The sequence below is a fragment of the Haliotis cracherodii genome, unplaced genomic scaffold (genome assembly GCF_022045235.1).
Source record: "Haliotis cracherodii isolate W230 unplaced genomic scaffold, xgHalCrac1.p SCAF_4, whole genome shotgun sequence".
NCBI classification, from domain to species: domain Eukaryota; kingdom Metazoa; phylum Mollusca; class Gastropoda; order Lepetellida; family Haliotidae; genus Haliotis; species Haliotis cracherodii.
This window is the reverse complement of record NW_027266297.1, coordinates 47,611,590-47,626,956: the sequence shown is the minus strand read 5'-3', so window position 1 is coordinate 47,626,956 and position 15,367 is coordinate 47,611,590. Positions and strand designations below refer to the sequence as shown.

The 15,367-nt window shown below is 39.8% G+C and overlaps 1 protein-coding gene across 1 annotated transcript in view; it reads right to left on the bottom strand.

Annotated features, from left to right (window-relative positions):
• LOC139479081 (tyrosine-protein kinase SYK-like) overlaps positions 1-15,367 on the bottom strand; it is a 234,636-nt gene that overhangs the window by 188,003 nt on the left and 31,266 nt on the right. The window lies entirely within an intron of this gene.

Sequence of the window (15,367 nt, the reverse complement as noted above, 5' to 3'; positions counted from 1 at the left end):
AGATGGCCTATTCATGAAGCTGTCTTAGCAAAAAAGATTGGCATAAAGGTGTCATAGTGAAAGAAAATCTAAGTTAAGTCTATTCTCGAAGCTGTCTTAGCGCAAAGTTATCTACAGTTATGGACAAAAATTAAGCCAGGTTGGGAGCCTACGACAGAAAAATGATGGTCAAATACTGCTATGTTCAAGTAAACAATTGGAGAGTGTGTGTCTACTGTACCCTTTCTAACCACAAAACTGCATGAGTGGTTTTCACTTGCACTTTCAAAACACAAACACATCGTAGCAAACACCACTGAAACATCATATTTACTGATTATGACAAGCCTAACAATGAGTCGATATCAGATGATAGTTTAACATTCATTCCCTATAAAATGTTGCTTGAAACAACATACTTTTCCTAAAACTTCAAGGCCTTAGGCGTATTCTTAATCAAAACGGAACTAATAAAACGCATCTAAAAACACTATAATCTAACAAATCAAAATTACATAAACAAACAAACATCCACCATACCCAGCTCCCTTAGTTCTCCTCCCCAACCCCATCGGCATCTATTCCAAATATCAAAATTCCAAAATTCTATATAAGCAACCCCTAAAGCCCCCTCTTGGGTTGCTCACACCACTTTCGCCCCTTTCGGAAACACATTAAATGGCCTGGCCGGGCCCGTGTGTGAAATACGCATCGGTCGGAAAGCGCACGTTAAATCTCCAAAGTAAGTAAGTAAGTAAGTAACATACTTTTTCAAATATTTTAGTTGAAACATAAGCACCATGATTAACTGCTCTTGCAATAACTGTGATTTTTTATTATCAAGGGCGGTATTTATATAGAGGGTGTTTTTTCTTTGACTGCGAGTACAACGTATGAAATATATAGCGCCTAATGGAGTGAGCACCGTATTGATTATGGATAGCTAGATGGCATGCTGTTTGAAAATTATTGAGTCCATGATTGAATATTCCACTATGAATGATAAAAGAAAACAATTCAAGTTTATTATTTAGAGTTGAGTAAAAACATACTAAAGATATACTGTAAATCTTGAAGTTAACACGAGCATGAATTAAAATATGAAAAATGTGAGTGGTCTTTGTTCGCATTGATGAAATTTCACATTTATGTCTCCAAAATGATTATCAACAATAAGACGGCCTCATTGCACACTTTGGGTAAAGGAAATACCAACTTTAATATAAACACCAACAGATTTGTTTGAGCAGCAGTTGTAACAAGTATATAACAATGTCATTCAAAGAATAGGAATTACATAATGAGCTTCTGGTGAGTTATCGCATTCGCAAAAGCCGACTGACCGGGGATTTTATGTGCGCTTTCCGACCGCAAGCATATGTCATATGTCACACACAGGCCCGCCAGGCCATTTAATGTATTTGGAATGAATGGCGAGGGGGGGAAGAGAGAGACTGAGGGAAGTGTGAGTGTTTAGCGAGATGTTTCTTTTTGTTTATTTATAATTTTTTTGTTACTTAATTTGTTTTTTTTTGATTATTTGTGGGTTATATTCGGTTAATAAGATCTGTTTTAATTAGGTATTTGCCTTTAAGACATGCAACACTTTGCGAAAGCCGACTGACAGACTGAGGTCCAACTGCAAGCATGTCGCACACAGGCCTGCCAGGCCATTTATTGTATTTGGAATGAATGGCAAGGGGGGAAGAGACTGAGGGAGTTGTGACTGTTGAGTGAGTTGTTTGGTTTGTTTATTTTTTATTATTATTATTTTTTAATTAGTTTTGTTTATTATTTGAGGGTTATATTTGGTTAATAAGATCTGTTTTAATTAGGTATTTGCCTAGAGCTTTAAAGTTGATTTTTTTCTAGAGTTAACTCAAGAGTTTAAGTTTAGTGTGTTTTGGAGTGTTCTGTGTGTCTTCCGTTTGCCTGCTTTAGTTAGTTCATCAGAGCTTTTTAGTATTTGATTAATTAGTTTGGGGCGATTTCTAGTGTTTTTGGTTTTTAGGGCCTGGAGTCCACTGAGGGAGACTGCGAGGATGAGGATGTTACTTACTTACTTACTTACTTTGGAGATTTAACGTGCGCTTTCCGACTGATGCGTATTTCGCACACGGGCCAGGCCAGGCCATTTAATGTGTTTCCGAAAGGGGCAAAGGTGGTCTGTGCAACCCAAGAGGGGGCTTTAGGGGTTGCTTATATAGAATTTGGGAATTTTGATATTTGGAATAGATGCCGATGGGGTTGGGGAGGAGAACTAAGGGAGCTGGGTATGGTGGATGATTGTTTGTTTATGTGATTTTGATTTGGTAGGTTATTATGGTTTTAGATGCGTTTTATTAGTTCCGTTTTGATTAAGAATACGCCTAAGGCCTTGAAGTTTTCTAGTTTATTTTGTGGGTTTAGTATTGCTTCTAGAGTGAGAGCCTTGTTTAGATTGAGGGTGGTTTGTAATGCGGTTCGATGTGTTAGGTAGTGTGTGCAGTGGATGAGTGCATGTTCTGGGGTTTCTGGTTGTTTGCAGTGTGGGCAGTTACCTGTAGTGTGTTTTTTAATTTTTTTTAGGTGGTTATTTAGGTTGGTGTGTCCTGTTTGGAGTTTAGTGATTACTCTGTCGATTTTTTTTGATGGATGGAGAATTTTTGGTTTGGTTAGTGGTTTGCTGAGTACTATTTTGATTTGGCTATTTGAGTTTAGATAAAGGTTATGCCATTTTTTGATGATTTTTTGCTTGTTTACACTTTTAATTTCTGATTTTGAGATGGGTAAGTTTAAGCTTATTTCTGGGATTTTGAGGGATAGTTTAGCTGCTTTATCGGCGTTTTCATTACCGTATATTCCTACGTGGGCGGGTATCCACAAGAAGGTTATTTGTTTGCCTGCCTTAGTTAGGTCGTTGGAGCTTTTAAGTATTTGATTTATTAATTTAGGTCGGTTTTTGGTATTTTTGTTTTGGAGGGCTTGTAGTCCACTTAGGGAGTCGGTAAGTATTAGGATTTTTTGGTGGTTTTTGGATTCTTGATTATGGAGGGCTGAGGCCATGCCCATTAGTTCTGCCGTGAATATTGATTGGTTGTTTGGGAGTCGGAAGGATTGTGTGGTTTTAGTTGGTTGTGTGGTATGGACTCCAAAACCTGTGTGTTTGGAGGTCGGATCTGAAGATCCGTCCGTGTAAATGTGACACCAATTTGGCCAATTTTCGTGTATGTATGCTAGTGTGGTGGTTTTAGCTATGTTTGGGTCGGTTTGTTTATTTATTTGGCTAGCTAGTGTTGTGTCTATTTTGGGTATTTTAAGTTTAGGGGTGAAGATATTTGATTTTTTGCAGTTTTGTTTAAGATTTTTAATTTGGTGTTCATTGAGGTAGTTTGTTATTCTTTGGGATATTGGGGTAAGTAAGGGGTGTTTACGAGCTAGAGCTTGGTTTTTAGGGCTGATGTTTTGGTTTATTAAGTTTTGGATGAGAGGGTTTGATTGGGACGCGGCCCAGAAATTTAAGCTTAGCTGTTCCCTGCGTAGACTTAGTGGCATTTCTCCTGTTAAGGCCTGAAGTGAGGTGTAGGAGGTGCCATGTTGGGTGCGTGTAATGAGTTTGAGATCCTGATATTGTATTGAGTCAAGTTTTTTAGATAGAGAGTTGTTTAGGGTGTTGTATATGGCGCATCCGTAGTCTAGTTTTGATCTAATGAGGGATATGTAGAGAGAGAGGAGAGTATCTTTGGAGGCTCCCGGATGAGGATGTTTTGGTGGGTTTTTATTTGTGGGTTTCAAAGGGCTGTGGCCATGTCCATGAGTTCGGCCTTAAAGATTGATTGATTATTGGGGAGTCGGTAAGATTTTGTTTGTTTTAGAGGTTGAGAGATGTGGATGCCAAAGCCGGTGTGCTGTCAACACACATGTTGACGGGGAATTAGATCTTGGGGAAATAAAGGACAAAATTGATATCACTGTACCGGAACGCTATATGCACAACATGTAAACAATAAATAACAATTGCACAATGAGTGGAATACCTGCTCTGACAACACAAACACAGCGATGAGCGGACCTTCCAGCTCAGGCATAATTGAGGTGAGCGGAGCTCCAGCTCACCTCAGGACGTTTCCTACGAGCACATCCTGCTCGAGGTCGTCCCTACACCAGCACTCGGAATACCAAGCTTGCCTAACACCATGTAATGGTAACACACATATAGTAATGAACAACAATGGACAGACAAAGAGACAATGACGTTGCTCTGGACATTGTACATATGGGCGTGATGAACCGACACAGTTCAGGGGATGATCACTTAAGGCAATAAATGCCATACTATATAAAGCAGTAGTTAACGGGAAGTGAGTTGCAGTTTCTACTCCAAGCGAGCAACACCTGTCCAAGCCTCCAGAGCCTCCTCAAGCCCACGCACAGCACCGCTGATAGCAAGCCCAGGGAGAACTTCAAAGGTAATTATATAACCACTCACCCATCCATTCACAACAACCTACACCTCCTAAACAACGCTCACACCCAAGCCCAAACCTAAAACTACACTCACAAAGCCCACCAAAACAAAGACAAACAATTCAAATTAAAACACAAGCCCTCTAATTAATCTCTTAAAGCTAAAAACAACTCACAAACCCTAAACAACCAAAACACCACAAACACTACTCACCTCTTCCGAAATCACTCCATCCATAACCCCTCACCTCAAATACCACAACTCCCCATAAACATAACTATAGGAAATACAAACGTACCAATCCAAACAGAAAACCAAGAACCAAAATTCCATTACAATAAAGCTAACTGGGACCAATTCCAAGATATCTGCTACGAAGCTAACTTAAACAAAATAGAAAATAATGATCCAGAAACCTATTGTAAAAACCTAACAGACTATATAATAAACGCAGCCAAAACCTCCATCCCCTTCAAAACATCTAAGACAGGCAAACCGAAGACGTAAATCAGCCTTCATTAAAGCAAAACGCGACTACAAACATCTAAAGTTAGCCCACGAACTAAACCACCAGGTTCAAAAACTAGTCCAAATAGCCAAAAGTAGAGACTGGAAAAAATTCTGCGAAGGTATAAATAACCATACAGATGCCTAAACGGTCTGGCGCAAAATCCACGCCATTACAGGTTTAAAACAACATAAAAAAACACCGAGCATTAACAACTCAACCAACCCCGCCCAAAAAGCAAATAATCTCGCCAACCACTTTTCGGCCGTTAGCAGTAACTCCAACTTCAGCCAAAAATTCCAAGAAAAACTTCAAACAGAAAACAAACCCACAAAAGAACCAAACAATAACAATCTGGAAATAAACCAACCCTACACAATGGAGGAGCTCCTCTACTTAATCCAAAACAGGAAAAAGGGCACAGCCCCAGGATTAGACCTAACTTCTTACCAAATGATTAAAAAACTCCCCCTAAAACTACTCCAAGCACTACTCAAACTATACAATCTCATCTACCTTAACGGACAGGTTCCTACTCCTTGGAAACAGGCCATAGTCATACCAATCCCTAAACCTAATAAACCAGCTAATCAAGCTTACTCATACAGACCAATATCCCTAACTTCAAACTTATGTAAAGTAATGGAATCAATGGCTAAAAATAGATTCCAACATTACTTAACCAAAAAAACATCCTAAACCCATATCAAAGCGGTTTCACTCCTGGCCGATCAACCCTAGATAACCTCGCCCGACTAGAGCAAGATATTAAGACAGGACAACTAAATAAACAATATACCACAGGCATCTTCTTAGACTTCTCTAAAGCTTTCGATATGGTATGGCACCACGGGCTAATAAAAAAACTTTAAAAAATAGGACTAAAAGGCCAAATAATAAACTTCATCCAAGATTTCCTAAACAATCGCAAAATAACCGTTGGTATAGACCATACGCTATCGACCAGTGTCCCCTAGAAAATGGCACTTCCCAGGGCAGTATCCTCAGCCCAACCCTCTTCAATATAATGATAAACGATCTATTCGAGGGCCTATCCCCTAAAGTAAACATACTGAAATTCGCGGATGATGGAGCCCTATGGATCCGCACTACAACTACAACAATGGGCAGACAAATGGGGCTTCTCCCTTAACTCAGAAAAAACAACAGGAATAGTATTCAAACATAAAAACATGAAACCTGCCTCCCCAATCCTCCAGCTAAACAACCAAACAATCAAATTTCAAAAACAAACCAAATTCTTAGGACTTATTTTCGATGAACATCTCACCTGGGATGCTCACATCCAAAACCTAACAACTAAATGCAGTAAAGACCTAAACACCCTAAGATGCCTAACTGGCTCTAACTGGGGAGCCTCCAAAGATACCCTCCTCTCTCTCTACATATCACTAATGAGATCAAAACTAGACTATGGCTGCGCCATATACAACACCCTAAACAACTCTCTATCTAAAAAACTTGACTCAATACAATATCAGGCTCTCAAACTAATTACACCCACCCAACATGGCACCTCCTACACTTCACTTCAGGCCTTAACAGGAGAAATGCCACTAAGTCTACGCAGGGAACAGCTAAGCTTAAATTTCTGGGCCGCGTCCCAATCAAACCCTCTCATCCAAAACTTAATAAACCAAAATATCAGCCCCAAAAACCAAGCTCTAGCTCGTAAACACCCCTTACTCACCCCAATATCCCAAAGAATAACAAACTACCTCAATGAACACCAAATTAAAAATCTTAAACAAAACTGCAAAAAATCAAATATCTTCACCCCTAAACTTAAAATACCCAAAATAGACACAACACTAGCTAGCCAAATAAATAAACAAACCGACCCAAACATAGCTAAAACCACCACACTAGCATACATACACGAAAATTGGCCAAATTGGTGTCACATTTACACGGACGGATCTTCAGATCCGACCTCCAAACACACAGGTTTTGGAGTCCATACCACACAACCAACTAAAACCACACAATCCTTCCGACTCCCAAATAACCAATCAATATTCACGGCAGAACTAATGGGCATGGCCTCAGCCCTCCATAATCAAGAATCCAAAAACCACCAAAAAATCCTAATACTTACCGACTCCCTAAGTGGACTACAAGCCCTCCAAAACAAAAATACCAAAAAACGACTTAAATTAATAAATCAAATACTTAAAAGCTCCAACGACCTAACTAAGGCAGGCAAACAAATAATCTTCTTCTGGATACCCGCCCATAAAGCAGCTAAACTATCCCTCAAAATCCCAGAATTAAGCATAAACTTACCAATCTCAAAATCAGAAATTAAAAGCGTAAACAAGCAAAAAATCACCAAAAAATCGCATAACCTTTATCTAAACTCAAATAGCCAAATCAAAATAGTACTCAGTAAACCACTAACCAAACCAAAAATTCTCCATCCATAAAAAAAAAATCGACAGAGTAATCACTAAACTCCAAACAGGACACACCAACCTAAATAACCACCTAAAAAAAATTAAAAAACATACTACAGGTATCTGCCCACACTGCAAACAACTAGAAACCCCAGAACACGCACTCATCCACTGCACACACTACCTAACACATCGAACCGCATTACAAACCACCCTCAATCTAAACAAGGCTCTCACTCTAGAAGCAATACTAAACCCACAAAATAAACTAGAAAACTTCAAGGCCTTAGGCGTATTCTTAATCAAAACGGAACTAATAAAACGCATCTAAAAACACTATAATCTAACAAATCAAAATTACATAAACAAACAAACAAACATCCACCATACCCGGCTCCCTTAGTTCTCCTCCCCAACCCCATCAGCACGTATTCCAAATCTCAAAATGCCAAAATTCTATATAAGCAACCCCTAAAGCCCCCTCTTGGGTTGCACACACCACTTTCGCCCCTTTCGGAAACACATTAAATGGCCTGGCCAGGCCCGTGTGCAAAATACGCATCGGTCGGAAAGCACACGTTAAATCTCCAAAGTAAGTAAGTACCACAACTCACACACACACATCCTATACACCCAATCCCAGCATGGCAGACCAAAGACAAGTCCAGATAAGCGAAATATCTGGCATTACATCCCCTACACCTGCGGAGGCGCACAACACCTCCGATAGGGCAACACCCTCACTCATCCCCACAGGCTACGGTGATCAAGACCCTCAAGCCTCCTACATGGAAACTCAACCCAGCACCCCACCTCCCCAAGCATGCAACTAAAAAAAACGCAAACTAGACGCATCAACATCACCTACCTCACACACCCTCTCACCCGCAGCCCTCATCACCACTTGGGCCCTCTACTTTTTTTCGGCTACCCCCTCAGTACAACTAGCTCCAACACTAACCATAAATAAAATAGGCATGTGGCTAAGGCAACAAAAAATCAACTACTTAAACATCAAACGTAGCTTCAAAGGATATCAGATAATCTTCCCAAATCAGGAATCCTACATAGCAGCAACTAAAATTAAACAAATATTCCAATTCACCGTAAAAAGCTCTAAACCTAACTGGCAAATATACACTAGGGGAGTTATTCGAGTGCACCCAAGGGAAACCGACGAGGACCTCGATATATATGCCCAAGAAGCTAACACTATCCAAACCCAACCACAAATAACTAGCCTTCGCAGGATTAAATCAAACAGAAACGGGAAAACCACCCCAAAACCTATTGTAATAATAAACTTAAAAAAAACAACTAAACACCCTGAAGCCCCCAAACATATCACTTTCGGCGCTAACCATAACTTAGAGGTCAAACCATACATCAAGCAAGTAAAGCAATGTTCTAATTGCCTACAATATAATCACACCGCTAATCAATGTACTTTCAAAAAAACTAAATGCAAAAACTGTGCCCAAAGGGACTGCCCAGGCATATGCACACCCTGGTGCATCTATTGCAAATCCATAAAACACTCATCACTCTCCAACCAATGCCCCCACAGACTATCACTCACCCAACAGGCCAACAGACATATAGACATAAACACGGCCAAAATCCAAACCAAAAAACCCACACTGCAAGCATACAAACCACTACTACCAATACCACCCCCAAACAACAACACTCACGCACGCAAAACAGTATACCCAGGCTCCGGGGATCAAAATCAGCAAGACGCATACATCGCAAACGAAACAAACACCCCACACATCGCACAAACCCACACACCCACCCTCCCCGCCTCTCTCCCCACAATTACCACATCTACACCCGCAAGCAAAACCCAACGCACAACGACCACCACACAACCAGCACCAACACAAGCAATCACAGCCACAAGGGCAACAACACCCCAAAACCTACAGGCACCCCCCGAACATCCAGTCAACAGGGAAACTACAGAAACCACTCTCACACCCAAATCCAGCATGCAACCCACCACCGAAGAGAGTGACCAAACTTTAACAGAAGAGGACGAGTACACATCCTCAGAGGAAATATACGATTTAACCTTGTCAGCCCCCAAAACCAAAAGCCATAGAAAAAAACTCAACCAAAATGTAGCAAGCAAAAAACTAAACAACGTAGTCCTCCTACTAGCTTACATGTTAAAGCAGTCTAACCCAGAAGCCAGCTCCAAAGCCTTCTTTGGTGTAGCACATAAACTAAAACTCGTCACCACTCCTTTCGACCGTTTCAGCAGCAACCTTAATGACCTACTAAAGTAAATACCTAAACCAAGCCTAAACCAAACATAAATCAACCCAGTTTCCCAATGGAAGGCCTAAACATTTTTCAATGGAATGCCAATGGCCTGGCCGGCCATGGTTATGAACTTAAAGCTAAATTCAAAATAGATAAAAGGTCCCCATGTAGCCTGTATTCAAGAAACCAAATTCTCACATAAAACTAAATTCAACCTACCAAATTATAACGCAGTAAGAACCATCCCAGGCAGGAGGAGGTCTAATCATCTAAGTTAGAGAGGATATTAACTACGAGGAAGTTAAAGTAAACACTCCTAATCTAGAAGCTAATGGAATCCAAGTCACCATCGATAACCGAAAAATAAAAATCATTAACATCTATCACTCAACACTAAAACCAATTAAAGACACAGTCCTAGACATCCTTTACCAATTAGGAAATAAATCAACCATCTTCCTAGGAGACTTCAATGCCCATCATCCTACCTGGGGCATTGCAGATAAATTAGACAACCATAGACAACTAATATCAGAGTGGATCGAAAAAAATGACCTAATACTATTAAACAATAACCAACCAACTAGATACGACAAAATCCACCACACCATGTCGGCTATCGACTTAACAATATGTACGCCAGACTTAGCACAAAGTCTGATGTGGGACGTCCACCCAGTACCTCTAGGCAGCGACCACTTTCCCATAAATATAACCCTAGGAAATCTGAAAATACCAAATCAAACCCCTAAACAGGAACCTAAAATTCACTACAAAAACGTCAACTGGGACAAATTCCAAGAATTATGCAACCAAGCTAATCTAAACGATTTAGAAACAAAAGACCTCGAAACATTCTGTCAAAACCTAACTAACTTCATAATCAACGCAGCCAAATCTGCAATTCCCTTCAAATCATCCAACCCAGGAAAACCCACCGTCCCTTGGCGGAATGAGGAAATAGAGCTAACTAGACTAAAACGCAAATCAGCTTTCAACAGAGCTAAACGAGACCCCTCTCATCTCCAAACAGCCCATGAACTTAACCACCAAGTCCAAAACCTAATTAAAACTGCTAAAACCCAAAACTGGAAAAAATTCTGTGAGGAGCTAAATCACCACACCGACGCTAGGAAGGTGTGGCGCAAAATTCACGCAATCAGAGGCATCAAACGGCACAAAAAAAGCCCCAATATAAACAACTCAACTAACCCCACCCAAAAGGCCAACAACCTAGCCAAACACTTCTCTAAAGTTAGTAGCAACAGTTACTTCAGTAAGAAATTTCAAGATAAACTAAAAAAAGAAACCAAATTCTCCAAAGAAAACAGACAAGACAACCTAGAAATAAACCAGCCTTACACCATAGAAGAACTAAATCGCGTACTAAACAATAGAAAAAAAGGAACAAGCCCTGGCCTAGACCTCACCTCTTACCAAATAATCAAACACTTACCTACCAAACTACTCCAAACTTTACTTAAACTATACAACCTAGTCTACCTAAATGGGCAGGTCCCATCCTCATGGAAGGAAGCTCTAGTAATCCCAATACCTAAACCAAATAAACCAGCAGATCAGGTTAACTCTCGATAACCTCACCGACTAGAACAGGATATAAAAACAGGACAGCTAAACAAGCAATACACCATAGGCATATTCGTCGACTTCTCTAAAGCTTTCGATATGGTATGGCACCACGGGCTAATAAAAAAACTTAAAAAAATAGGACTAAAAGGCCAAATAATAAACTTCATCCAAGATTTCCTAAACAATCGCAAAATAACCGTTGGTATAGACCATACGCTGTCGGACCAGTGTCCCCTAGAAAATGGCACTTCCCAGGGCAGCATCCTCAGCCCAACACTCTTCAATATAATGATAAACGATCTATTCGAGGGCTTATCCCCTAAACTAAACACTTCAAAATTCGCGGATGACAGAGCCCTATGGATCCGCACTAAAGCATTAAAATGGAAGAAAACTTAATCCAAAAATCTCTAAATAAAATACAACAATGGGCAGACAAATGGGGCTTCTCCCTTAACTCAGATAAAACAACAGGAGTAGTATTCAAACATAAAAACATGAAACCCGCCTTCCCAATCCTCCAGCTAAACAACCAAACAATCAAATTCCAAAAACAAACCAAATTCTTAGGACTTATTTTCGATCAACACCTCACCTGGGAGGCTCACGTCCAAAACCTAAAAACTAGATGCAGCAAAGACCTTAACACACTAAGATGTCTCACCGGCTCTAACTGGGGAGCCTCCAAAGATACCCTCCTCTCACTCTATACAGCACTAATTAGATCAAAACTAGACTACGGCTGCGCCATATACAATACCCTAAACAACTCTCTATCTAAAAAACTTGACTCAATACAATACCAAGCCCTTAAACTAATTACACGCACCCAACATGGCACCTCCTACACCTCACTTCAGGCACTTACAGGGGAAATGCCACTAAATCTACGCAGGGAACATCTGAGCCTTAATATCTGGGATGCGTCCCAAACAAACCCTCTCATCCAAAACTTAATTAACCAAAACATTAGCCCAAGAAACCAAGCTCTAGCTCGCAAACACCCCTTACTCACCCCAATATCCCAAAGAATAACTAACTACCTCAATGAACACCAAACTCAAAATCTTAAACAAAACTGCAAACAATCAAATATCTTCACCCTTAAACTCAAAATACCCAAAACAAACACAACGCTAGCAAACTAAATAAATAAACAATCCGACCCAAACATAGCTAAAACCACCACACTCGCATACATACACGAAAATTGGCCAAATTGGTGTCACATATACACTGACGGATCTTCAGACCCGATCTCCAACCACACAGGCTTCAGAGTCCATACCACACAACCAGTTATATCCACTCAATCTTACCGACTCCCTAACAACCAATCTATATTCACGGCCGAACTTATGGGCATGGCCTCAGCCCTGCATAACCAACAATCTAAAAACAACAATAAATCCTAATTCTCACTGACTCCCTTAGTGGACTACAAGCCCTCCAAAACAAAAATACCAAAAAACGACCTAAATTAATAAACCAAATACTTAAAAGCTAAAACGACCTAACAAAAGCAGGCAAACAAATAACCTTCTTATGGATCCCCGCCCACGTAGGAATTTACGGCAACGAAAGCGCCGATAAAGCAGCTAAATTATCTCTCAAAATACCAGAAATAAGCCTAAACCTACCCATCTCAAAATCAGAAATTAAAAGTGTAAACAAACAAAAAATAACCAAAATATGGCATAATCAAAACTCAAATAGCCAAATCAAAAAAGTGCTCAGAAAACCACTAGCCAAACCTAAAATCCTACACCCCTCAAAAAAAATTGACAGATTAATTACAAAACTCCAAACAGGACACACTAACCTAAATAACCACCTAAAAAGACACACCACAGGCAACTGCCCCCACTGCAAACAACCCAAAATCACAGAACACGCACTCATCCACTGCACCCACTACCAAACACACAGAACCACACTATTAATCACCCTCAATCTAAATAAGGCTCCTACTCCAGATGCAATACTAAACCCTCAAAATAAACTAGAAAACTTCAAGGCCCCAGGCGTATTCCCAATTTAAAACAGACCTAATTAAGCGCATCTAAAAAATAATTAATCTACCAATCCAAAATCCAATAAACATACAAACACCCACCTCACCCGGCTCCCTAAGTTCCCTCCTCCACCCACCTCAGCATTTATGCCAAATTTAAAAATTCCAAAAATTCAATATAATTAAGCAACCCCTAAAAGCCCCCTCTTGGGTTGCACACACCACTTTCGCCCTTTTCGGAATACACTAAATGGTCTAGCCAGGCCCGTGTGCGAAATACGCTACAGTCGGAAAGCGCACGTTAAATCTTCTATACCAGTCAGTCAGTCAGTCGGGAAGTGATATGGTAGTCCAAGCTGACTGACAGTCAAAATACAATGAAATGTTGGTGAGGATTAACAACAGGGATTAGTGTCTTATAAATAATGACAATTAAGTTATGGAGACATGCACATGTCATGGCTACAGGGTAATTAGCCTTTGGAATCAAATGTACTTCAGACAATGGTTGTCGTAAATCAGTTGCTATGACAACTTCCCTCCGTTCCGTGAAGCTCGGACCACAAGCTTAATCGAGTACAAATTGATATGTGTGAACTTTTTCACAGACAGAAACAACAGTGCAAAATGTGAACATAATGATCAGTTAGATGAGTTCAGGATATCGTTGAAATGCTTGTGCACGTATACCTATCCAATGACAGTATGAAAGTGATCATCTAGCCAGTTTCATTTAGTGCCAGTTTGAAAACTAACCAAGTATTGAACACACAAAATATTGAATATCCTAAATATAACATTTGTTACTTTAACCAAGTATTCTTTGTAATTTCACTACGAGGTAAATACAACTTTGCACAGATTCAATAAATATGTCACTGAAGGGTCTTTGAATTCAGGAGTCTGGCTTGGCGGTGCAACTCAGTACCGAATAATGATAGTGAGTAATGTCATAAAAAGTATGAATTAAACATCTCAGCAAATATTTCTCCAAAAGAAATTTGAAACCAGGAGTCTAAATTTACCGCACAACTCAAACTGTACTTGTGGGTTCTTTTACCCTTTTAAGTACAATGGGTGTTTTTCACGTGTCTTTAACGGAGCTTGCCCATATATTGTGGGTGCTATGCCCAAGAAAAAAAAATAATCCTTAATTCCGACATCAAAACTCTGAAATGCTGAATACTGCTTTGCTGTTAATTACTTAATACTGACATAAAATAAACATATGTGTAGGGGTGGCTCACCCAAGAATATCCCTAATCTGAATTCAAAGTCCTAAACAATACATTCAATTTTGTACCAAACTGTGCACATTGATAACTTGTAACAAATGACAAATTTTGTTGTTTAGATTTTTTAAATTACGAGTCTAACTTTAAGGTGTGACTCAATAACCCTACAGCTGAGGTTTGTCTGGGCCCTAGCTGTATCTATATGACTGGCGTGGCCTGGAGACATTTAAAAGATTCCCTTCATGATAACTTCAAAGATTTAGCTTGGCTAAAAGATGTAATTTGGAGTATATTGCACATATACAAAACTGAATTTTGGAAAGACACCTTTTGGCATTAACATACTGGCTTTGATCAAACATACTTGGTTGCACTATTCAACAGTCACACAATATATATCCTGGAATGAGTCCATGTAAGTAAACACAAATTAGTAAATCCCAATGAGATATCTTGTACACAGTGTCCATCTTGTAGGTGCCCGTGAGGTGGTTTCTGTATTGTGCAGGGTCTGCATGAAGATGGCTGTGGGATAGCCGTGTATACTTCTTTTCTCCTGTGTATTAACAAAATCTTGAATGGGAAAGTTGGCATCAGAGAGATTCTTGTTGTTTTCTTCAATCTTGTTTCTTTGCTCTTTATGGCTTGAGTTGATGATTGTTCTTCAGGATGGTAGGCATATAGAGAGGTTACTGGATCGGGAGTAAACTCAAGAGTTACTCCAGCTGGATTCTAACACAAGTTGTCAACGCGCATGTTGACGGGGAATTAGCTCTTAGGGGAATAAAGGACAAAATTGACATCACTGTCAACAATAGATGTACATGACAATAACATGAGACAACAGCATTAATCATAAGGGCTGTTCATTGTTTATTTTTAAAACTCAAATAAAATAAAACAAAT